The sequence below is a fragment of the Diorhabda sublineata genome, chromosome 4 (assembly GCF_026230105.1).
Source record: "Diorhabda sublineata isolate icDioSubl1.1 chromosome 4, icDioSubl1.1, whole genome shotgun sequence".
NCBI lineage: Eukaryota > Metazoa > Arthropoda > Insecta > Coleoptera > Chrysomelidae > Diorhabda > Diorhabda sublineata.
In genome coordinates, this window is record NC_079477.1 from 29,294,269 (window position 1) to 29,319,766 (window position 25,498).

The 25,498-nt window shown below is 31.6% G+C and overlaps 1 protein-coding gene across 1 annotated transcript in view; it reads right to left on the reverse strand.

The window, feature by feature from the left end:
- The window catches only part of LOC130442749 (uncharacterized), a 245,412-nt gene that overhangs the window by 73,061 nt on the left and 146,853 nt on the right, over positions 1-25,498 (reverse strand). The window lies entirely within an intron of this gene.

Here is a 25,498-nt window from a genome sequence, read left to right on the forward strand (position 1 = left end):
CATTTTAATACTATTTCGAAAGATCCTAAATAAATAGTTTTTACTTTATCTATAATATTTGTATTTTAAGTATATTAGGACCCTCCACCACACACTAGCCTAACAATTTCTTAAAAACCTTTTCTTTTATCGACGAATTCGTTACATTATTTTCTTCACTGAGTGAATCCGCAATGTTACGTCAAAATTTTGATTTGAATTTTGACCTTCTTAAACATCACTAATCTTTCAAAAACTAAAAACACTTTCTTAAAATGGACGTCATATTCTGGTTCCTAAAATTTATCCTGATTATAAAATCACTGATTCTGATCTGATCACAATAAATAATTATAAAAAAACACTACAATTACCATGTGAAAATGATTATTTTAAAAACTTTCTACGTTTGACATTTAACTGATGTATTAGAGAAATGTTTAGAAATTTGGTGGTATATTTGATATTCTGTTTTCTCAATAAACATAAGATATAAGTATACTTTTAAATATTTGTTGGGTATTATCTACGATTCTCGCCCACATATTTGTGCTTTGCATTCAAAGATTTCATTATTTTGTTTCACAATGAATTATTCATGCAGTATAACAAGGAAGAATGGGAGAAACATCAATCAATGTTCATCTTAAATGAGCTAGTGATTTTCATAACACGTAATATTTCGAATCAACTCGTAAATTCCAATTAAAAATATTTTTTGGTTAATTAAACATGGCTGATTAAAATATAAATAGTAGTAGTCTATTGATAGGAATCCTTGGAAAACAATTCACTAAAATGACACATGGTCGGTCGCTTTATATTAAGAAAAAATTGAATTTAAAGACAGAATAATACATCTGGGACGTTGTTTGACATCATGCTGTTCATTCAAACTAATCTTTTTATCTTCTGCTATTTACTTTCTGCCTCCACGTTTTCATCTTTGGCAATAATAATGGACAAATTAATGCTGTGGAATAACACGGTCAACTTTAGCGTATGAAAAGGGCGAGTCCAGTAAAAGACCACTTTCAGGACGTATTACGTACAATATTTTTTTTTAAACGGGCATTGTTGTACCATAAACACAATCAAATGCATTATTTTGAATATCCATTTTATAATAAATATCACGTTTTCAACTAAACATCAAAATATGTTATAAATAAGTTATTTTATAGTTTTAAATAATACAAAACTAGGTTACTATAGAAACCAATTGACCACTATCTTAGACTAACTATTTTATTGTTTTTTTCATTAAAGATTGACCGGAAACTAATTAAAAATGAGTCCGGTAAAAGCTTTTACCGGACTATCTCAATAATTTTCTGGCTCGGTCTAACAAAATGAGATTCTCTGACCTAAAAATAAACCGTAAAGTACTAATTTCTAGCCCGTTTTAGAAAATTGTACACAACAGTGAGTTTGGAAAGTGATACATTTCTCACTAGTTACTTTTTTGCACGAACCGCGTAGCGGCGTGTGAATTATATCAAACTATAACTATGGGATTTTGGAAACTGGATATCAAAAAATTTATAATAGCATATCCTTAATAAACTTTTCAGTCAATGTAATCAATGTAACAAACTATGAAATACTATGAAAACTGAATGTCGCATTTAGAGCTCCATGTTTTTGTTTGTAAATAGAAAAATCGAGAGATGACATGATTGATATATTGATATATCCCTAAATCGTTCACGGTAAATCCTGACTAGGTTCGTAATCAAGCATATCCATTACATTAATCCTAATTTGGGTACTAACTTATTCGGAATCGATTCTAAACTGACTCGCGACATGGCGTCATGGCAATAGTAACCAAAGTGGGAAGGAAGTGAGGGAATAATAAGTAAAGGAAGAATAGGTGAGGAATAGAAACACGGAGAGGAAAATATCGGCATCCGCAGCTGAAAGCATTGAATTTTATCGACGGATTTTATTATCATTTCATTATCTTTGAATTACGTTCTTAAAAAAAATTTGCTATGCTCGAAAATGTCGAGATGACGTTTTATTTTGACAACTTGTAGCCTTGCCTTTCTTTACGTCACTCACTAAATGTGGAATAGACACTTTTTAGCATATAATTAACTACTTTAAACTGAGATGTTCTAGAAATTCTGATTATCAGTTTCTTTTACTAATCTGATATTTTATTCTTGACGGGCGGAGTTATATATGGGTCCCATATTTGGTAGAAGTACTTAACTGGGTACAAGGTATCACCCTATATTAATCTACCGCTCTTTAGTAAATACGAAATCCCCGCTTGCACTCCCCAACTATAACTGTACAATGTGTTATGTAATAAAATGGGAAATGATTTCGAAATTTTCTTTTGGTATAATCAAGCGACAAATAAATCGATTTCTATAATAAATAAATTGTCGTTCCCAAATTGAAGTGCATCAATAAAAAAGTCTTTTTTCAACTTGTTTCTAGAATTTTCAGTTGACAATATTTTTGTGGCTTATGCATATTGGTTTTTATTTTCATTTCAGTCTCCTAGAGAACGTTTAATTTTTTTGTGTTGACGCCTTATGGTTACGTATTAAACTAGATTTTCTTTACCATTTTAGATAAATAAAATTTAGTATTTAGCGTGTCGTTTATAAGCACACCTCAATAAAGTTAGCGGTTACCGATTTAGTTAGCGATCCTGGTAGACATTTGCATGTAAAAACTTTTATTTAGCACGTACCAATGCTAAAAATAGAAGAAAAGCTGTAATATGATCGTTGCGTGTGGTCGAATTAGTGTATTTATACTCTTTGTTGTGGTTTTTGTTTCAGTTGGTTGTTTTAAATATAAAAAGTGTCAAGACATCTCAGCCGAATAGGCTATATGTTGACGATAAAATTGAAAATTGTGGAAAATTGTTGATTTGACTGTGGCGAAAGTGTCAAAAAGCTCAAAATAGAAAAATGTTTGATATAATCCACTAAAATAGTAAATTTTCCCAGGAAATCAACCCCTCTGAAGTAATAAGGGAGCACATGAAGCATCCTCAGGCATGCAGAAAAGCTATTGATATAATAAAAAAGGAAACCACAGAATTTGAGGCATTTGTGCTATGTTTATCAACCGATATCATGGAAATAATACTTGTTCGAACTAATATAAGATCTAAGGAAGAAAACAGACTGCAATCAAGCAGCAATGAAAGAGATGAAGAAATATTCTGTAATTTCATGAGATTTAAGGCAGTTTCAGAACCTTTATCACTTTTTAAACAAACATTGCATGTTTTTCAGCTCAAAGAAGAAGATAAAACTAAAAGTACTGAACTTGATGTAAATAAAATTCAATAACGATAATACAACTGTGAATACCAGGGTAAATGAAAAGTCGAAACCAGAAAATACTCATATCATAAATCAATAGTAATACTATAATTGACCATACAGAGATTAAAGTCAGAACTATGGGTATTAAAAATGATATATAAAAATGGGGTATGTCCATAAAGAAAAAACTGAGGTAAATCCAGATTTTGGAAAAAATAAAACAAAGTACAGAAGTTTACACGTATGTCATATAACAATAATTATTACGTCTGATAAAGGTGAACATACTAGAGTTGAAGATAATTTAAATGCTGAGAACAGAAATAGAGAAATAATTTCTGTGTCACAAGAAGTAGAATTAATTATACAAATTCATTATTGAGAATTACTTATACAGAAACTCATACTGGAAGAAATTCATTGTTTTCTCCAAAGTTTCACTATAATTAAGAAAACTTTCATAGAGGAACAAAGAATGAAAATTTGTGTACAGAAAGAATTCATTAAAAAGAGAAGCTAGTACTGATAGTGAAGATATTGTTAGCAATCTTATATGTAAAACTAGCTTAGTTGAAGCTTTATCCTCTTCATTCGCAGATGACACCAGTGTAACCTGGAGTGGTCCAGATATATAAGCTTTACATTCTACCATAGGCAAAAGTCTCATTGATATTAAATTCTGGTCTGAAGCGAACGGTCTCTGTTTAAACACTGAGAATACTTTATCTTATAAAGGAGCTTCACCAGCTCTAAGACTCAACAGTGACTTAATACGATCCTCAAATTCGGTCAAGTTTCTTTGTCTATTTACTGACGGCGCCCTTTAATGGTCTCTACATCTAGCAAACTTGTCAAAAAATCTATCCTCTTCTTGTTTTGCAATTAAATCTGTGTTTGAATAGCTCGATTCTCGTACTACTTTAACAACTTACTACTCGTTGTTCGAATCGTATCTTCGGTATGGCTTACCTTTCTGGGGATCTGTAGTATGGACATCTTCGAATCTATCTTCAAATTACAAAAAGAGTCATTCGTTATATTTATGGTTTGATTAGTATTGCGAATTCTATTTTAAAAAGCACAAAATCTAACTCTTCCCGCTATTTTCATTTTAGAATCTGTTTGTTTGGTTCTTTACTTCAAACAACTCAACTGAGAGACCTATTCATGCCCACCCTACTAGAAGAAAGAATTTGAACATTAACTTAACTATACCCACTTCTGGTGAAAAATTCAATCAGCGTCAAACAATTATTCAATTAGCTTATCTATCAGAAATAAGTGAGGCTGGTAATGATAGTTAAGAGATACTTAGGTACTATTCCAAGATGTGAATCTAGCTTAGGTGAAATAAGTGGGACTAATATTGAAGTGGAGGGATACTTAGTAAATTGAGATGAAATACTAGTTTTGAATTTTCCTACAACAACAAATCAAACGGATTCAAAAATTAAAATAGAAAAGTGCCTTCCAGAATTTGAAATAAAAGTTAAACTTTTATTATAGTCATTGTAGACGTACTCAAATAAATAATGTATTGGTTACCGATCCACTAAATACTGATTGAAGAATAAAGTTGTACAACCTCAGTATATGTTGGATATTTTAACATCTGAACGTAGATTGATATTTCATTTTTTCCCAGAGGAGTTACATACATAGACAAAAATCATAGCGGTCACATATCCAGATTTATTTATATACGCTCCAACTGGTTGTCTCAGTATTTGATCACATATCTTGAACGTTTCCATTTCTACTTGCGTTTTTGAAATCAGTGGATCAAAGATCATTTGAGCTGCTGAGTCTGATGAAGTTACCTGAATGAAAGTTCGTCAATCAGAAATTTATAACTTTCAACTTGTAATAAGAATGAAATACATGGTGTGACTGGAATTAATTAACAAATATTATTATAAAGATAATTTTTTGTTCAGATATTCATTGACTAACATAAACTTACATCTTATATGTTACAAATTACAACGTAATATTGTTTTTATTATTAGAAATAAGATACAAATGAATGATCGCTTATATCCAAAATCCAGATCTAGGTACTACTTCTCTTGAGGCATTTTTACCAATTTGATAACGTTTATTAGCCCTCTCAAAACTTAAGAAACGAGTAGCAACGAGAATCAAAAGGATAATTATGATGCCAACCATTGGACTCCATAACCAATGAAATTTTCTTTGTTCAACAGTTCTCATCATTCTATTTATTCGATTTCTACGTTCTTTTTCGCTCTATAGAATTGCTCATTGACAATATCTTTGACGATAGATCTTATTGCCAATATCTTCAGTAATAAATCTTTATAGAGATAAGTTACTTCGTTCTTTCTAGTCTCAACTTCTTCAACTATTAATTATTGGAGTGTGAATATTTGAACCAAGTCAATTAAATTTTGTATTAAAAGTAATCGATATTCACCTCCGTAATCTTAATAGAACGTCACTGTTAATGACACTGACAATAACATAAAAGGACAAATAATATTAAGTGAAATGAAGTGGTTAGGATGAGATAACAAAACACTCAAATATAAGTATACACTACAAGCATATGCAATAATTTCCACTAATAATAATGTAATGAAGCACTTTTTATTTCTAATTATAATAATACGAGCTTTAGTTATTTATGGAACAAGTGCAAAAAGGAAGTGTGTATTGCACACGACGTGAATTTATCAACACGTCGAGTGCAATAAACACTTTTTACACGAGCTGCAAACAATATTTTTTCTACATTCATGAAAAAAAGTGTTTTATGTAGAAAAATAAATAGCGTAATTTGATAATTAATTAAAGCTATCGGTTAACATTGAGAAAGTTAGGAGCTAGTAATTAGGAATAATTTAACTTAAAAATTATTCGTACCATTGATATGAAAAGTAAATGTACAATACTCAATATCAATATTTCTAATTGAATTATTTTTTATTCTACTTCTTGATTTGTGACTTCTCTGAATGTACTAGTACTTGGTATTTCTACATTGTCATTTTCTTTATCTTGAAATATTTGTTTTGTAATATTGACTTTGTTTGCAAGTGATTGCTCGACGTATTCTTTCGCTACTGTCGACGATGTCCATCTGCCGTGTTGTTTGAACTCTAGTATATCTGCTCTAGCATCTGCGGATGATCTCCTGAAGCAGTGACTTGTGTATAGCTCGGGATTCTCCAAATCTAGAAATTTTGCAATTTCATGCGGGATTTTGGCAAACGTGTTCACACCAATAGCTTGGACAGCTAGGTAGTTGATACAAGAACGTTTATGTGGAATATAACTGGGACGTAATTTCGTGTATTTACCGTATAAATTTTAATCCTTCCTGAACCTCACCTCTAAAGATAAAACTTCGTTCCTTGCCAGTTTTTGAACGTGACACTTTTACAATTAATATTGAACCTACTTCTTCTATGTCTTCAATACTTAATTTTCGGAGCTCATCTCTACGAGATGCCCCTGCGATGCCAAATATTGCAGCGACCCATAACAAGTAATTTTAAAATGTCTTACCAAAGCTAAATAATAATTACTGACTTACTTTTTTCATCAAATACTGGGAGCTTTTCTTAGAAGATCATTTTTAATATTAATTATATTATATTATATAATATTTCGATCTTTTTGAAAAATATGCAAGAAGCACATTTTCTGAAGATTTTTAACTTTTTCATCGAAGCACCACTTTTTTGAAAGATTATAACGAATTTCATATTATATTAAACACCCCACAAAAATTATCGCATCCCTCATTATTTTTTAAATATTTTAAACGTGTTGCCTGTTTTTCGAATTTTATTATTATTAAGAATTAAAACACCAATAGATACGCCTTTTGCAACATTTTTTTAATATCAGTTTAATCTACATAGGACAAAAAGTTTGATTTACCAGAACATAGGAAATATCAAAAAAATTGTACAAAACATCTATACAAAAAAAAATGAACGGAGCTTGAACTAAAGCCAGCCAATGAATTTCTAATAGCGTGTGTTGCCACCTCTCGCTCTAATTGCAGCTTCCATTCGTCTTGGAAGGCTTCTTAACAGGTTCTGGACGTATCCTTGCGGCATGTTTTCCCAGAATTGAAAAGAACATTTTGAAGATTATCTAGTGTTCTTATTGGAGCCGAATGTTGCTGAATTTGTCATCCTAGATGGTCGCAGACATGCTCTATTGGGTTAAGGTTCGGGCTACGTGCAGGACAATTCAGGTTGGGTATCTCGACCTCTTCTAAGTACTGCCGAGCTACTCTAGCAATGTGTGGACGAGCATTAGCGAGTGAATTAGCACAGACTTGTCACCGATATGAGGTATATAGAGCACTACATGGGGTACTAGGATATTGGTTATGTATCTGTCAGCATTTAGTCTTCCATCATTCACTGGTACTAACTCCGAGCGACACTCGAAAGAAATTCCTCCCCAAACCATGATAGAGCCACCACCAAAGCTTTCAGTTTGACAAAAATTAACCTGATCGTGCCGTTCACCACGTCGCCTATATACTGGTACACGCCGATCTGATGAATACAGACAAAATATTGATTCAATCGTGTATAAAATATTGGACCAATCTTGAATATTCAAATTTGCGTGTTCTCGATGTTCTCTGGTAAGACGTGGACCTCTAGCTAGCACTCTGGCTCGTATACCTGCTTCTCTCAGCTTATTTCGAACTGTTTGTAGGTTTATTCGGACATTCGGAGTAGCCAACACATCTGTTTGTAGCCTTCGAGCGTGGTATGCCTAATTCTTTACGCCGTTAACCTCAAATAACGATCATCTACTACAGAAGTTACCCTACGTGGCCTTGTCCGGGTCTTCTGGTTGGCTGCCCTGTTTCTTGGTAGCGAATAACAGCTCTGGATATGGTGCTGTGTTGAACTCCAATTACTCCGACTACAGACATCTTGTATGAGCGCGATGATTCTAGCGGCTTCTTAATTCGTCACATATCTTGTTAAACGTTGAGGCACAAAATAAATTCAAATTTTCACTATATAATAACACAATTTGCTTAGAAAGTTCTCGATCTCAATGTATTCTTCAAGACAGAAATGATTTTCTCGAGCATTTTTCCTTCCAAAAAAATTTGTAAGAAATTTTGATATTTTTTTGCCCATGATAAGAAACTAGGAATATCTATTAAGTTGACACATATACAGATTGTCTCAAAAAACTAAAATTAAGTATTGAAAATATCCTAAAATATCAGTGATGGGATAATTTTTGTGGGGTGTATATTTTTCTTGATTTACTAGGTAGTTTAATGACGCTATATGTGCTATTTCACTAACTTTGATTGTTAAAATTAATTTTTGGCATTTTTGAACTGCAGAATTGCAATATCCAAATCGTGATAGTCGTGAACGCGTATGTTTCAGGCATTTACGTCTGTGTTCATAAATTGTAATCATATGGCATTTTAGAACAAAAAAATGTATTTTCTAGTAATAATGATATAAAATTCGCAATTCTTTGAAACGAATGTTTATGTTTGTCTTGATCACAAACCTCTATTCAAAAATGATAGATGATATTGATAATGATATTTATTGCACTAGTGCAATAAAGATCCACTTTTTCCAGTAAATATAGTTCAACAAAGTTGTGTTTACTGCATGAACGTAGAAAATAGTTATTTATGAAAAAACTGAGTTTGACAGTTTGACAATTCCTACGACTGAAAAAAGTTACTCTACTCACGAGTTTCATACAATATTTTTTCTAAGTCCAATTTTTCTTTTGTAACAGTCATATTAAAAGTGGAACTGTGAGCATTATTAATTTGAAGTAAAGCAGAAGTTACGTTACTATTGGTACTTGAATTAGCAAGAGAAAGAAAGCGTTCACAGCCCACTATTTTTATAAAACAATTTTATAATTGCGTTGAAAAATGACACGTTACGGCACTTTTTTTAACGCAAAAGCGTTAATCGTTTTGATGTTACATTCAGCGTTGTGAGAATTATCTCGTAGTTAAAAATGCCCGATCTAACGAAACAAGCCCAGACTATCTCAGAGACTATATCCAATGACTATTTTCCGTTTAACCTTCATATTAGTTGGGGAGATCTATTGTATCTACAGTTATTGTGGCAAATCCTGATTCTAATCAAGCAATCGTTCTGTCACTGTCAAATTATTATTCAAGTAAAAGCCGTTTTCATGACCATCGCATTTTCCAATAAATTTGCTATTACAAATTTACAACGAATATAAACATCGAAAACCACTAGCAGCACGCCACGCCACGCGTTGAAAATGCGTGCATATGTTTTTCCATTTAATTCACTTGAGTGTGTCGGTTACATATGAGAATTTTGAATCATCCCACGTGGGATGGCGTGGGGTGGCGTCTGGTTGGCTGAGTATATACCCAGACAATCAATCAATTTGCTATAACAGCGTGTTCAGTGTAATCAACAAATTTGAAGGTATAAATTGCACATATTTTAACAAGCGAAACAAATAATATTCTTTTGTTTCACATTCATTTATGTAGCATATAAATTGTGTGATGAATACCTATAATTGATTTGCAGTTCTAGTTTCAAGAATCAAACCTTTGGATCCGCTTATTATAACATGATTGAATAAAGCATGTTTTATAACAGAGCAACCGTTAGAATATGTTTATCTTTAACACGCCCATAAATCTAAGTTGCGACAATACGTTTTTTCTAGTCGATAATTCCGATGAACAAAATATCACGTTTATTACTTGTTGGTTTTAATATGGAAATTATCGGTTACAAAAATACTACAATGTGAAAACCATCATTTATTACCATATAATAAAAATATATAAAACTCAAAATTAATTCTTCTCTTGGTAATTTTATTTATGACATAGCAAAAAGCCAATGTCATCAACATCTACGCCTTATTTAATTAATTTTTTTTCATTGGGCGTTAAACTGTAATGGAAAGTTGAATTTCACATGATTACAAAGGGAAAAAGAAATTAATTCGAGGTAGACTATTTCATAAAAAGCTAATTATATTGTCACAAAATCGATTTAAAATTTATACACTTCATAAATTTGAAAGGAACAGAAAACATATTGATGACTTTATAAACTTATAAGATATCAGTTTTATGTCTTATAGATTAACTATATGAGTGAGTGTAAGGCCCAGAAAATCCTTAGAGGTATTAGGTACGGATGTGTCCTTTCTCAACTTCTGTTTAACCTTTATTCGAAAAATATCTTTCAAGAAGCCCTCGAAGGTCAACAATTAGGCATCAAAGTGAGTGGCGCATGGACCAACAGTATAAAATATGCCGATGACACAGTCCTGATAGCAGACAACATGAATGATCTTCAAAGATTCCTGGACATAATTGGCTTATGGGAATTAGTATTAACATAAAACAAAACACCTACAAATTAGATGAGTAGAATGTGAAACTATCATACAATAGTGGATAGATTCAGAATAAGATTCACAAAATGCTACGTATGGGTCCATGCTTTTGTACTGTATTGAAAGCTGGACACTTAAAGTCAACACTATGAACAGATTGGTGGATTTTGAGAGTTCCATGGTCGGCAAGAAAAACTAACGAAGAAATTCTGAGGAGAATAGGAAGAGAATGTGAATTGTTCTATACGATAAAACGTAGAAAAGTAGCATATCTACAATATGTGATACGGAGCGAGAGCTACCATTTGCTTCAACTCTTGATAGAAGGAAAGATAGAGAGAAGAAGGGGATTGGGCAGAAAGAGGCTTTCGTAGCTCCACAATATCAAAACTTGGACAAGTGGATCAAATTTAAAAGTGGACGGGTGTCGCTTGGCGTTAAGACAGATGTGGCTGGTACGCCCCGTTGATCAGTTACTACTGGAGACATTGAGGGAGCTAGAACAAACTGGTCCACCAACAATGTTTACCTTCGCGAGTTAATATTGCATCACAATAAGGCATCTTTATACACTGCACATCACAAAATTGAATCTATTGCATTAGCCTGGATGATAAAAATAAAGTGATTTTCCATTTTTGTAACAACCTTCCGATAAATGACTGGTTCCCAGCTTTAAGACTTGTATCTAAAACATATAGTGTCATTTTTTTATATCTGTATCCTAAAAATTTCCATCCAGAGAACATTTCTTTGAGGTATAAAAATAGGTCACAGTGAGCCAGATCTGGAGAATACAGAGGATGTGAAGGTAGTTCCAAATCCAATTAATGCATTGATTTGTGAAATCTTGTAATTTATTTGGATTTTCCATGATTGACCAGCTTTAATCACTGCTCAGAACCAAAAATTCGTTGTTCTTTTTGGTCTATTATGAGCGCACTTTGAACTTTTCGCTCACTTGAATATTCATTTACGATATTTCTGGCACTCAACGCTTATTCAAAGTTATTTTGTGGACTTTTTTGATGTTTTCGTCAATAAAAGCTTCTATGTGGGGTTAACTGTGGGTGCTTATTTCCCCTCGTTTAAACTTAACAAACTACTTCTCAACCGTTGATTTTCTTGAAGCAAAGTCAGAATAATATTTATCAAACTAAACTTTGGCTCACTCGCATATTTTTCTGCCAAGAAGCAAAAAGAAGCTTTATTAACTCTTTTATCTACTAAATAATCAGCAATACAGCAATAATACAGCCTATACCCACCCTTAAACACACCCCTTGTCAAAAAAATATGGATTTAATAGTAGTAGCACCATCTATATGTCAGTCTAATAACTTTTCAGACCACCTTTCTTTTGAATTAAGATCCTAGATATCTCATATTTCAACTAAATCAAGTTTTTTGGATCTCTTTCACTGGTTTTTACGACAAAAATGGTATTCAATTGAAAAAAATAATTAAATGCAATATAGAAAAAAACTATTCCACATTTTCTACTGTACGTACAAATTTGGGACACTCTGTGCATTTATATACCTTTTATTTCCTCACATTGTCATTTATGTTTTATATTAACTGGTGTATGAAGTTTTTCTGTCAATTGTAATTTGCAGGACATAATTTATCATTTTAAAGAATCAATGGGAATATTCTTAACAGATATCTAATAAACGTGCTAAAATCCTCCAGGTATAATTTCTCTGTTGATATAATGTACCTTAACGTTTTGTAATAATTTTCAATACTTTTTGTTAGAAACCGTACACAGAAAAGATTAGACACGACTTCATTTCTTAGTTCTATTTTATTTAATATCCATGTTACTCAGGAAGTGTTCTAAACGGTTGCAGAAAAAAATGACGCGCCTCGACCGCAATGGTTGAACACAAGGTTGTCCGTTGGAAAACAATAAAATATCTCTTTATTTATTGATAGATAAAACGACTGTTGCTTTTCTTGAGAACGTATTTTATTGCTTATGTAAAAGAGATAATTTTGCATAGCCGGAACTCGTACTACAACAGGATGAATTAAAATAGTGGACCCTAAGTTTTTTCATATATATATATAACTACAAGGTTCGCTTAGTTATTATTACTAAACAGATAATATACATATTGTAAATATAAGAATGGTAATTTATGCAATAAGTACATAATGTCGCCCTTCCTTAGCCGGGCGGTTCTGGTTTTCTAATACTACTACTACTCTTAAGAAAAGAATGAACCAATTCTTTCCGGTTAATTTATTTTTATGTCAACTATCATATTTGACGGCGGATTCATTAGGAATCCCCTAGTACATCTGACGGACTTAAAGCATAAAATATAGAAGAGAAAATATCATAAGAAAGTCTTTTAACATGTTTTCTTGTTCAAATGCAGAAACTTGCATTTGTTTGGGTATCCCTTGAACACATCAGATTCAGAGTTAGCTTTCAAAAACATACCTCGAAAGCATAATTCTATCTAATTTGTTATCTTTAGCAGCTTTGCGGATACTTAAAGACTTCATTTACAGCTTGATCTTTACTAATATTAGCACGTTCCGTTATTTATTTGTGAATTCGCATCTTAAAATAAAACAACATTAATGTTAAATCATTCCAGCGTAGTGTGACTAAATATTAGGGGTCATTTGAACATGACTAATTTGACCTTAAAGGTGTTGTCTCAAATGACATCTTCTTCGAATTCCATCTAATATGTTAAGTAATTAAAAATTCATTGAAAATTATTTTATTTATGAAACGTGAACCATTAACAGTAAGTCGAAATACGTTTACTTGATTACCGTATGATAATATTCGTAGTTTTTAAACCAAATTTTAATGGCAACAAGTTTTTTACTTTTCGCACTAAACTTCGAACATCATGTGGTGTCATTTGACACAAACGATGGCGGGCTACTTATGCAAAAGTGACACGGATCCCTCAGCCCCCTGCTTCGACTTTCACCACCCGCTCGTAGGTATCATACATCGTGTGAGATATACTATAAGTGAAGCACTCAACAGGCCTCGCTCTGCTCTACATTAAATTATGACTTTTATTTTCATGTTGAGGCGAATTTTGTATGGATTCTTTTTCTTACATTATATTTAGTTTATCATATATCATTTTCCGTGTATTAGTTTTCAAAACATTTTTCAATGTTGTGATTAATTCACCTCCTTTTGAAGGAAATATAGCTAAATAAAGATGAGGTTTTCGATGTACTTTTAACTCCAGTTTGCAATAGATTCCATTGTTTTAATCTTGAACCTAATATTGAGATTCTCGATTTGATTTGAGATTCTAGTTAAATTCAAATCACTCCAAACATAATCACCTTAACGTAATAGAGTTCAAAGCAGCCCTAAGATTGAATAGAGTGTGAGAAGAAAAACCAATTTAAACATAAAAAAATTCTATATATAATATGATCGAATATGTTATTATTATGAACCTTTTAAATATCATCTTTAACAGTTCTTTCCAAATATGTTTTGCACAAAGAATTGTAATTGATCTTTACTATTGGCGATTATACTAAAAATGATCCCAAAGATGCACAGATACTTGAGAAGAAATTAGAAATTTGTTGTTCGACCCATTTTTCTTAACAGTATTATCAGTATTTATGGTTTCAAAGTAAATGCACCAATGAAATTTGTTATCTTAATACCTTCAATATTCCAATTTACCGGGCGAGTTTATCATTTTACTTGGTCTTAATGATATTTAACCAGTTTCACATACTGATATGTATATATGTATATAGAGACGAAAACTTGTTCGGATTTTTTTCTGTAGATGCAAATATATCTTAATCACTTGACGAAGTATATAATTGAAGAAATTAAACGATGAAGTGGTAGAAATACCGTGGAATTTTTCAGTAAATCAATATATAAAAGATAAATAAGTTGTGTAATGTAATGGACTGATTAATACACGCATATTCCAAGAACCAATGAGATTTTATTAATTATTTGGATTCGACAATATAACAGTAATTTTTAATTACAAAAAGATATATAGCTTTACCAAACTGCATAAACAAGGCTTAAAACATGATATTTGTGAATTTTATTTGTAATATGATTTTTTTGATTTCTTTAATTGTAATAAAAAAACAACAAACCGACGAGGTTATGTTTCATGCTGAAATGGGGGCAAAACAGACGTAGGAGGCAAATGAAGTTGAATGTTTTGTATTCCAGTTTCGATAACGTAGGCTTTGTAAAAGTATTTGATATTGCTAAGATCTAAATCTAATCTAAATAACTTAATACAATTCCAACTATTGCTATAAGGACTCAAAATTAGTCTTACAAGCTATCGAAGAGTCTTCAATGAATATTTATAATCTGATGTTTGAAATAAAAAGCTTACTATTTCAATTAAAAATCACAGCGTCATTATAGGTGACAAGAAAGTAGATCACGAATCAAGAAGCTTACAAATAAGAAGATTACTTAAGCTTTTTCTGTCAAGCTGATGTAATTAGTAAACATAAGAAATCTATTAGATTCAGATGAAGCTTACAATAATCTCTGCGAAACATCAGTAAAACAAGTCGGGAGATGAGACTATGGTCTTTTACTATGGTCTGAGATCCAAAAGAGATTTCATAGAGTATCATCGAAGAGGAAATCCATGTCCCAAAAAAGTAAAGATCATGAAAAGCAACAAAAAAGTGATAGCAACAATATTTTGATACTGCGAGGATATCCTTTTGACTGAACTGAGGCCGAAATGACGGCTAACAGATTTAACAGCACCGATAAAATTGAACAGCCAACGTGAGAATATTTTGATTCTAAAGATGCATAATCTTTGTATTATGGCATTGAAGGTTTAGTCACACGTCAGACGTCAGATTAAGGAGTCTATTAGAATCACATGGTTACAACAACCTCAGCAAAACATCAGAAAAACTCGACTTCCAACTTCATACAAATCTACTAAATAGCATTCTACACATAACAAATTTTGATTATAGCAGGAGATTCATTTACACAATATTACCTCTCCTGGCTTGCACAAATGAAGCTACTTTATTTATTACAAGCTTTATGAAGCAATCTAAAATTGTTCTACAAATCATGCATATTGATAAGGTAGAATATGAAAACAAATGTCTGTGACCTATAGCCCTAGTCTAAGAAGTTGTATCTCGCGATATAAGAGAATCAATTATTTAATTGAAAAGTCGAAATTCGTTCAGCTCGATATTGGCAAATCAAAATATAGCGAAACAATATTAAATGATACAAAACAACTATATCGGTGGCTAAAAAAAATACTGGAAGTCAAGCATCTGACTTTCAGTATTTTTTTTTCTTCTCAACTTTTCTAACTTTTCTACTTTAGAACAATACAAACGATTCCCATGCCAAATCGGCATTCTAATCATAAGGAACTGAAGATATTATGAAATAATGCATTCATATAAAATGCTAAAGTCCCAGTTGCCATAGAGTATGCAACAAAATTGGCTTTTAAGTCTTACAATTTAGGTTCATACTTTTTCCTTTCCATTAATCACATCACAATTTTATACCCAAAATAGAAGCTCTTATTAATAAATATTAAGAAGAAAAAACACTAAAAGAATATAAATTATGATTCACGAACTTGGACTCCATTATTTGGAATATGGTTATTGAAAATAGGAGGAGAACAAAGAAGTGTTTCAGATTAACCGTCTTACAAAAAAGTCAAAATTTCAGCTTCTGTTATGATTCAAATTATGATTTGTGGTGTTTATGAACTTAGCTGTAATGATTGAAGCCCGTCATTGACCGGTTTGAAGAGCACATAACTGATATAAAATATGGACGGACCGACCAGTAATAATGATGAAAGAAATATTCGAAAACATTGAGATTGAGGAATGAATGGAATCTCCCGTCGAAGAGGTTTTCTTCCTGAAATTGTTTTTCGCTAATTAGTTAAAGTTAAGTTTCCTTCAGAGTATAGGATAATAATAATAGGAGGATAATTTGGTTATTGAAACGCGCGTCAGTTAGTGTAATTATGAGTATTTGTGTAGTTGTAATAGTGTAAACAGTATATATTAGAGCCTTAATCGGTATTTACGTGAAATGTAATGACGGCGTCATGAGAGACTTGGAAAGAGTGATAGACTTTAAACTGAACCTCGTACGTAGTACATTTTATGATTTCTTGATCCTTCACTAACACAAATCAAAACTAGAATGGACGCTGTTTACTGCCATCATTTTCAGCAATTAAAAAATGGTCTAAGCTATTTCACTGGGGATGAGAATCATTAAAAGATGACTTATATGCAGGAGGTGACATTGAATAACTGAAACAAATTGTTTTAAGTGACCGGCACCTAAAAATATAACGAATAGCAGTACAGACCGGCATTTCAAAAGCAAGTGTTCTAAGGATCGTATAAGAGCATTCGATCATGACAAAAATGAATGTAAGGAGAGTACCTAGAGTTATCTCTCAAGTTTCACACAAATTAACCTTTTATTATCGAACTATTTTATAAATATTATATAGCTGTTGTGTGATGAATATAATAGTTCTTTAAAGGTGATTTGGAATACGTATTAGCTTATTATACCTTTTGGTGATGGATCTATGTTTTGTAAACGTTTATTCTATCTGGTTTCGAAATTTCCATAGAACAACTTTATTGTTATCTTTTAGGAACTTCAAGAAAAACGATAAAACTGAACAGGCGGCGTACGAACATTTTGATTCTAAAGATGCATCATCTTTGTACAATGGCATAGAAAGTTTAGTCAGACGTTTTGAAAAGCGTGGAAATAAAGGGAGAATGTATTGAACAATAATCACATTTTATGTTATTTATGCCTATTCTGTGTATGTTGGACTAAAAACTTATGGAACCCACTACGTACGTACCGATTCGTCAAACTCTGAATTAATATTTTTAAATGTTTTCATTTGAAATTACAAAATACTGGAAATGCCGTTTCTATTGGTTACTATTGCGATTCGGTAAACTAGTCATGCCAGTTATTTCTAATAATAATCATGGATCAAAGTAAAGAATATGACAACTACAAAGTTCAAAAATCCAAATTTTCTTCCCAGTGGAATCTAAAGAATGATAATTTAACTGTCTTCAGTATAATGTTGAGACGCATTTCATTATATCTATAACTGGGTGTAAGTCATTCTTATTCCAACTATAAAAAAGAATAAATTGTTATTTTTACCCCCCTAGTAGTAAGTAAGAATCTCGATTGTTTGCAATAACAATAAATCTTTCATACAATTGAACATGAATTTATGGACGGAAAATTTATCTATTACAAATCATATCTCAGATAAACAATGTTCTAAACAATCATTTGGTTTCTTTTTAAATTTCTTCATACAGAAAAGTCTAGAAAGTTTGTGTAATATAAAAATATTTTCTTAGATTTCTCACCACAATGATTGTTTATATTTTCATGTTAACTTTTTATTATATGTTGGACATTTACCAATAGAGAAGATAAATATAGTAGAGATAAATTTTCTACTAATTAGAATAAATAAATTGCTGAATAAATTCCTTGTTCATTTTCTGAGAGGTTCACACAGATATAACAAGTCGAATGCTGTTTAACCAATACTCTTATGAAGCGAACGAAATACTAAATATTTCTGTTTTCATTATAATTAATTTCAAAAGTCTGCTCCAAAGATTAAGCTTAAACTGTAATTTTTATAGGAAATATAAGATAAATCCGCATTCCTAGATTCCTTTTGGAACATAAGAGTTAATGCTACAAATGCCAAATCAAATCAGATCATTTATCAATTTTGAAACATTAAATCGCAGTTTTCACACCTTGAACTCGATAAAATCATATTCAGTATATTTGAAATAACATCACGATTATGATTAACGATCTGCATGTTCTACAAATATCAAATAAATATTGAAATTTGTTCCGAATAGTTTGTTATTCAGAAGATTCAATATAAAATCGTTATTACTAATACTAATGAACGCTAAAATGATCTTGATGATCAAACGAATGATTTGAAATAATAAAAGTAAATTATAGTTCATGAGAACTAGAAAACTAGTTTTCAGTAATAATAAAATTGAAGAGTACAAAGTAGTTCTTGATATAAAATTACAGATGAGACAATTTGTGTCACTATTATAAAAACGTGGGGTTTTCGTTTGATATTTTTAAATTAACCTAAAGATTAAGTAGGACTTCCCTTCCCATTATTTCTTTCTCTCCTCATTTTCTTGATAAGCTCGGAATGGCTCTACGGTAAGTAGGACGGTAGTGTCTCTTGGTGGATCTCTTATTTAGATAACTGAAATATAAGTGCGGTACGTGTCTCTAGGAAAGCTTATCTGGTAAAGCTTCTCGAAAAAGATTCATTTTATCAAACATAAGATGGCCAACCTCCATTTTCTGGTACTTTGGTTAATTACCATAGAAAGATACAATAAGGAAAAGACATTTATTGAGGTTATAGCTGTATTCAACCGTTATGATAAAAGAATTGTAAACAGGCTAATTAATCATTGTAGGTTCAAGAAATGGGGAAATGGGAAATTACTTTTTTCCAAACCCAAAGTGAAAAACAAGAAAATTTTCCCTGAAACCTTCCAATCCTGTTTATACAAAAGGATTGGAAGGAATTTTTAACAGGGTAGGTTTTACTTGGTATATAAAACCAACAATGGTATATATGGAATTTGCTAAGTTGATTGTGACGGTAAGTATATTGGACAGACTAGGAGATACGTTATTGTCTGGTTTAAAGAACACATAGCTCATTTAAAATATGGACGGACCGGAATATAGAGTATTGTCGATCATACTGCCAGTCATAATGATAACATAAATATGAATAATGTGAAATTGTTAAAGAATGTATCCAAAAATAAATTGTTGGATAATGTGTAGTTATTCTTAAGATTGTGTATTCCAAAGCAATTAACTGACAACTGTCTCATGTAGTATAATTTCTGACCGGGAATTTTAGGAATAGAAACAGTTTTAGTGTAATCAAATGCTAACGACAAAATATGTTTTTCATCTTTACCTTCTTGTGACTGTTCGTGCTGCAGTGCTGAGTAAAACTCTTTACTTCTTTATTTATGAACCATAAGCTCTGCAACTGCTGCTCGTTTAGCTACATTATTTAAAGTAGGACTCTTAATTTTCACATTAAGCTCCTCACACTTACTACATACATCAACTTGCGGGCGACCAAATAGTTAATTGAAATTGTCTCTATAATATTGCAAAAAAATGATTTGCTTACTATAGGCCTAGCATCAGGGTATTTTTGCTTGTACAACCACATCGTTTTAATATTTAGATCCGGAAAGACAAAAATGAGCAGTAACAGATGACTGTAGATAACACGCGAAAGACCAGAAATCAAATAACAGAATCTATAGAGGAAGTGGACTTACGCCTTTTTAAAAAAACTCTCTTGGACTTGATGTATTCTGATGTTTAGATTACAAAACTGCCAAAACCTGGAAATCGAAAAAAAATGGACACTGTTTAAAAAAACCGATTCAACTAGTCTAGCACATAACGCTTCCAGATCGCCCGGAGTGTTGCTTTTTTCACACACTTTGTACACCATATAAATTAGTAGAATCTGTCGTTAACGTAGCGTAGGTTTTGTGCGATCAATAATTAATATTAACTTGTATTGAAAAGTCTAATAAAGATATACATAACTAAAAAGTAACCTACTTTTATACATCGCCACTTCGAAAAGTTCGATTAAAAATTTTCTGCATTCTAAAATGCCATTATAATTATTCCCCAACGACTAATGACCTTTGTTAGTTCGAACGGTAAATCATATAAGAACCACATTTTTATTTGTCATTTGTATAAACCTGCATTCGTGAAAAAAATAACGTCATCACTACTTTTTTACAGGATTGAATTTTTAATATAATTAATTTGCACATTAATAATTATTTAACGGTATCTCCACCGCCCACTTTTGAATATTGGAATGTGCATCTATGCGAAAGTATAGGTTATAAATAATAACAGAGGTTAGAAAACTATCGAGAATATAATTTTAAAACTTTCGAAGAGTTTTTTTGGTAGCTATTGATACCTACAACATGGAATGAGTGACAGTAAAAATGTGAACTCATCTTAAATGAACTCGACGAATACATAGAATATATAAATTCTACTAAACATACGAGGTGCTATCTGTCTGTCTGGATATCTTAGATTTTGAACAACTTATCAGTATTTACAAGTTGTACAAGCGATTTAAAAGTGGAAATAAGTTATTTGACCCCAAAAACATTTGAAAATATCCCAATATGTTCGTACAAACAGGCTGTTAATTATCCAATAGCTTAGTAAGACATTCGTAGGGGTACGTGGAGACCAAAATTCAATCCAATGGAAACTAGTAAAATCCGAAATGAGAATGGTTGATTGCTTGTTACAAAATACAATGTAATAAACAGTTTCTTCACCAAAACATTTCCCTTACTCGCTACAAAGCCTCTTTTATCAAATGGAAATAGATTCCTTGAAGTAGCAGTTCAATTTTGTATACAGGTAATACTTAATTCTTGTGTTGGTATAATTGAGAGTTGAACAAATTGGGCCATTGAAATAATTTCAACAATCTATCATTTCCATGATTAACTGATAGTAGAAGGGATAAAGCACACAATAAGGAGCAAAAGCTATTAATTTATGTGCAGTAAGATAGATCAAAATACAACAAAGTGCATTTGATTCAGTAGAGCATCAGGAAATTTTATGAAAACAAAATTATGGATGAAAAATGAAAATTGCATTTGTACAGACATCATTACAAAAAGTGTATCTAGAAGAGTATGAAAAATTGCCTATAATGTGTTCAACTTTACTACTCCGGGTTTTTTTTGTCGCTGCAGACGATTATCATGATAGGAAAGGTGTACTAGGTACTTAGTACCTAGGGTATTGTATTCTCGAAACTCTACGCTGGATTTTCTCAAACCGTTGGCTATATTCATACTGAATGCATTGTTTACACCACCACTACCCCAACACTCACAATTACACTGTATGACGCGCGCTTCGATAACAAAGTTATCTTCTTCTGAGACCGAAGTTAAACTTTAGTGTATTCAGTACGGGAATCTCGTGGAAATTTCTTATGGAATTGACACAATATATACATCTTGGGAATTTTCGAGATCGTTCAATACGAACATGACGACGGTGATGACATGCGAGGTATGTCCAGTGTAACTGGTTCATACGCCGTCTCTTGGAGCCCCGTGGAAACTCAGTATGAACTTGATCAAATATAAACATCCTGGAGGTTTTCAGATAGTTGAACATCAAGACGGAGATGAGGCATAAATCGCTCTGATTAGTGATTGGAGCTAAAAGTCCAGCATATAGTCTCCATAAAAATGATACAATTGCAAGGCCCATCGAGCTTCATGAATATGACATTTTGTGAATGCAAAAACGATTGTTGCAATGCATGTGAATGCATGGTTTACACTGGAGTCGCTCGCAAAAATTGTGCTGGCATTATTGAATATTGTTCTGCCAATAAAACTGCAAACGAGGAAAATAAAATGGGGGCAACCAAATGAATTAACAAAATTCTAATGCAGCAAGAAATAACGTATAATTACTGCGCAGAAAGAAGGTTCGTGCTATATTTTCTCATCTATGATAATATTTTTGTTCTGCCTTTTTTAAATTTATATTTAGTACGCTGTTGAAGATCGACATTTCTTAGTTTAGTAATTTCATAAAGTACATAATTAGAGGCGAATTTCTATAATTATCAGATTAAATTTTTCTTTTTTCTTTTCTTTAATACGTTTTAAAACGAGTATATCTTTTTATATCTGTAACGAGCAGAGAGAGAGAGAGAGAGAGGATGCAGAAGGACGGTCTTGAATTATTAACGAGATTTTTTTTTCAATTTTCCGAATAATGGTGGTACAATGGCACGGCAATAGTTGACAAGCTGCCATTGCTACTAATCTAATATAGAATTTATACAATCGATCTCAAACTTCTGTCAAACACAGCTACCAGTCGAAATAGGTAGATACAATAATCGGATGAATTATTTGTAAATATTATTGTAAATATTTGGATGGTTAAAAAATGAATCGCTTCTTATTTGGTAGATGTTCATATACACTAAATTAGAAGAAACCCTCGTAATTTATATTTAATAATGACTACTTGCACCATTTCGCTTAAGCTACTGTTAAAAATAAACAGCAGCTTAAAACTAGCTAACCGATTAATTTCCTTATCCTTGCACCATATGATTTCAAACCTTAGTTAAAATTTAACTTTCTGTTAAAAAATCGGTTTAAAATAGGCATGCTGGTACTAGAAACTAGCCTCGGGGAGCACATTTTTTTGGTTATGTTTGTTATTGTTTGCCAATTTGCCAAAACGAAAATTGATAGCCTGTTGCAATTCTACCATTTCTTTCATTTAATGCTTCATAGCTTGGTTTAAAGAACAAGGTCGCTAGTTCATTGAATGTGGAAGTGCAAGACGCTTATTCTTTTCAGTTCATTTGTTACACAGGAATTCTATATTAAATATATTAACTTCACCTTAGAGGCGGTTAAAAATACATGCTCAGAAATGAAATGGGCATAGGTATAGGAGACTCCAAAATGCTGTATATTACCTAGTAACAATAATGGTAGTTTGTGGTGCAGCAGATAGAAATCATTAGGAAACTCTAAATTCTGCTTAATAAGCTATAGAATATACAGAACCGTAGGTTTTAAACAGCGAAATCACTTAAAATTGTCAAGTGGTCCATGATCCACTGTTAAACGTACGGTTTAATTGGTCCTAAGTCGGTATTCACAGAGTTTTATCTTGATATGATATTAGTCTATGATTTTATCAGATATCGTTGTTTGTAATTTCAATTATAACTAATTAATATACGAAACTTTTTAGCGAGCCCCTTAAATGCTATTTTCAATAAAAAAGTAATGAATTACTAATAATTATAAAATGGAATAGTCAAGTGAATGCGCTTTAAATTCAGTTATTAGAGTGAACATTCATTGTTGCTACTGTAAACTATCTGAAAGTCACTTCAGTTTCTCGCTTTTATTCAATTATCATCAGTTTCTTCAAACACGTAGGAATCTTAAGTTGATCAAATACACCTCTATTTAGTACTGTTATTGAGAATAATAAAAGTCTTACTGTCTGTTTAATTGCCATCGAAATGAGCCTATTCCTTATAAAAAGAACAAGAACCAGAATAAGAAGTGATTATATGTTTTCTCTTTCGATTTTCTACTAGATTTAGTAACAATATATCAAGATGATTACAGGATTTGTCGATTTCATAATAGTATATTTATTTCTATCATACTCTAAATTTTGTTGTCAGATTTACTTAAGTTTATTGCGGATGGGGCCACTTTTCTAGGGCAATGACATTTTTATATTCAATTTTTATTATCGCTAATTTTAGAGACGTGAATGAAATTTAATTTAATCAACGTTTCCAACGGATCACATTTATATGGATTTTATTTGCTTCTACTTCATTATAACCAAAGTTTTGGCCGCGTTTAATATAATAACCTGCAATTATGATTTAAATTGGTTGTATGATATATTAAATTGAGTGATTACTATACAGCCAGTATTTTTTATTAAATATGAAGTAGTAGTGGGTTAATAGTATATTGTTCATTGAACGGGTATTATCCATTACTCGCGAATAGATCACTATACTTTATATATAACTAAAAACTTACAACTGATTTGTTGTTGTTGATTGTCTTAATCGTATTGTGCTAAAATTCCGAGATTATATTGAATTGACAAACACAAAATTGAAAATCGCGTTAGCAATAAAATGAGCAGAGTACCATGTCATTGTAATATTGATTATATATATATATATATATATATATATATATATATATATATATATATATATATATATAGGATTAGGTTAGGATTAGGTTAGGATTAGGTTAGGATTAGGTTAGGATTAGGTTAGGATTAGATTAGGATTAGGTTAGGATTAGGTTAGGATTAGGTTAAGTTAGATTAGGTTAGGTTAGGTTAGGTTAGGTTAGGCTAGGTTAAGCAAACATAAACTCTTCGTTACATGTGTTGAAACAAAATAGCGCAGCGATGCATTTTCGACTGTGGTCAGTGAGTGAAGCAACGTATATTAAAGAGAGAACATTATATATGACGTCGCTTGTCGAACAAACACTTGTTAATCTTCACACAAAGTGTAAATCGCCGAATTTAAGATTCACAGTATCGAAATTGGTGATTGTCGACATACACTGGTGCATCTTAATATTCACTGATATTGGATATTCACAATAACATATATACGGAATAGAAATTTGGTTATATCATGATTTTATTTTGTTTATTTTAATATACTCATACTAATGCTTCTAAATGTTATTGATTTTAGGTCTCTTCTGTTTTAAAATTAGTTTGTTTTAATAATTTTTTATCAATCTTTTCAAAATTATTAAAAAAACTAATTTTAAAACAGAAGAGACCTAGAATTAAGAACATTTAGATGCATTAATATATCAAAAGGTCTAAGAAATAAGAAATTAAAGAAAATAATCAAAAGTGTTAGAATTTAGGTTTCTTTTTTTATCTGTTCTATCTTCTTCCTTATTTGGTCATTTCAATCCCCATTCCCGTTCGTGTTTCCATTCAATTTTTTCCGCAGCTCCACAGCTGCCAAGTTAGATAATAAAAAAATCAAACTACCAACGGTCCCATCATTATTAATGGCTTCACCACCAGTAACGGCTATATCAGCCACCAC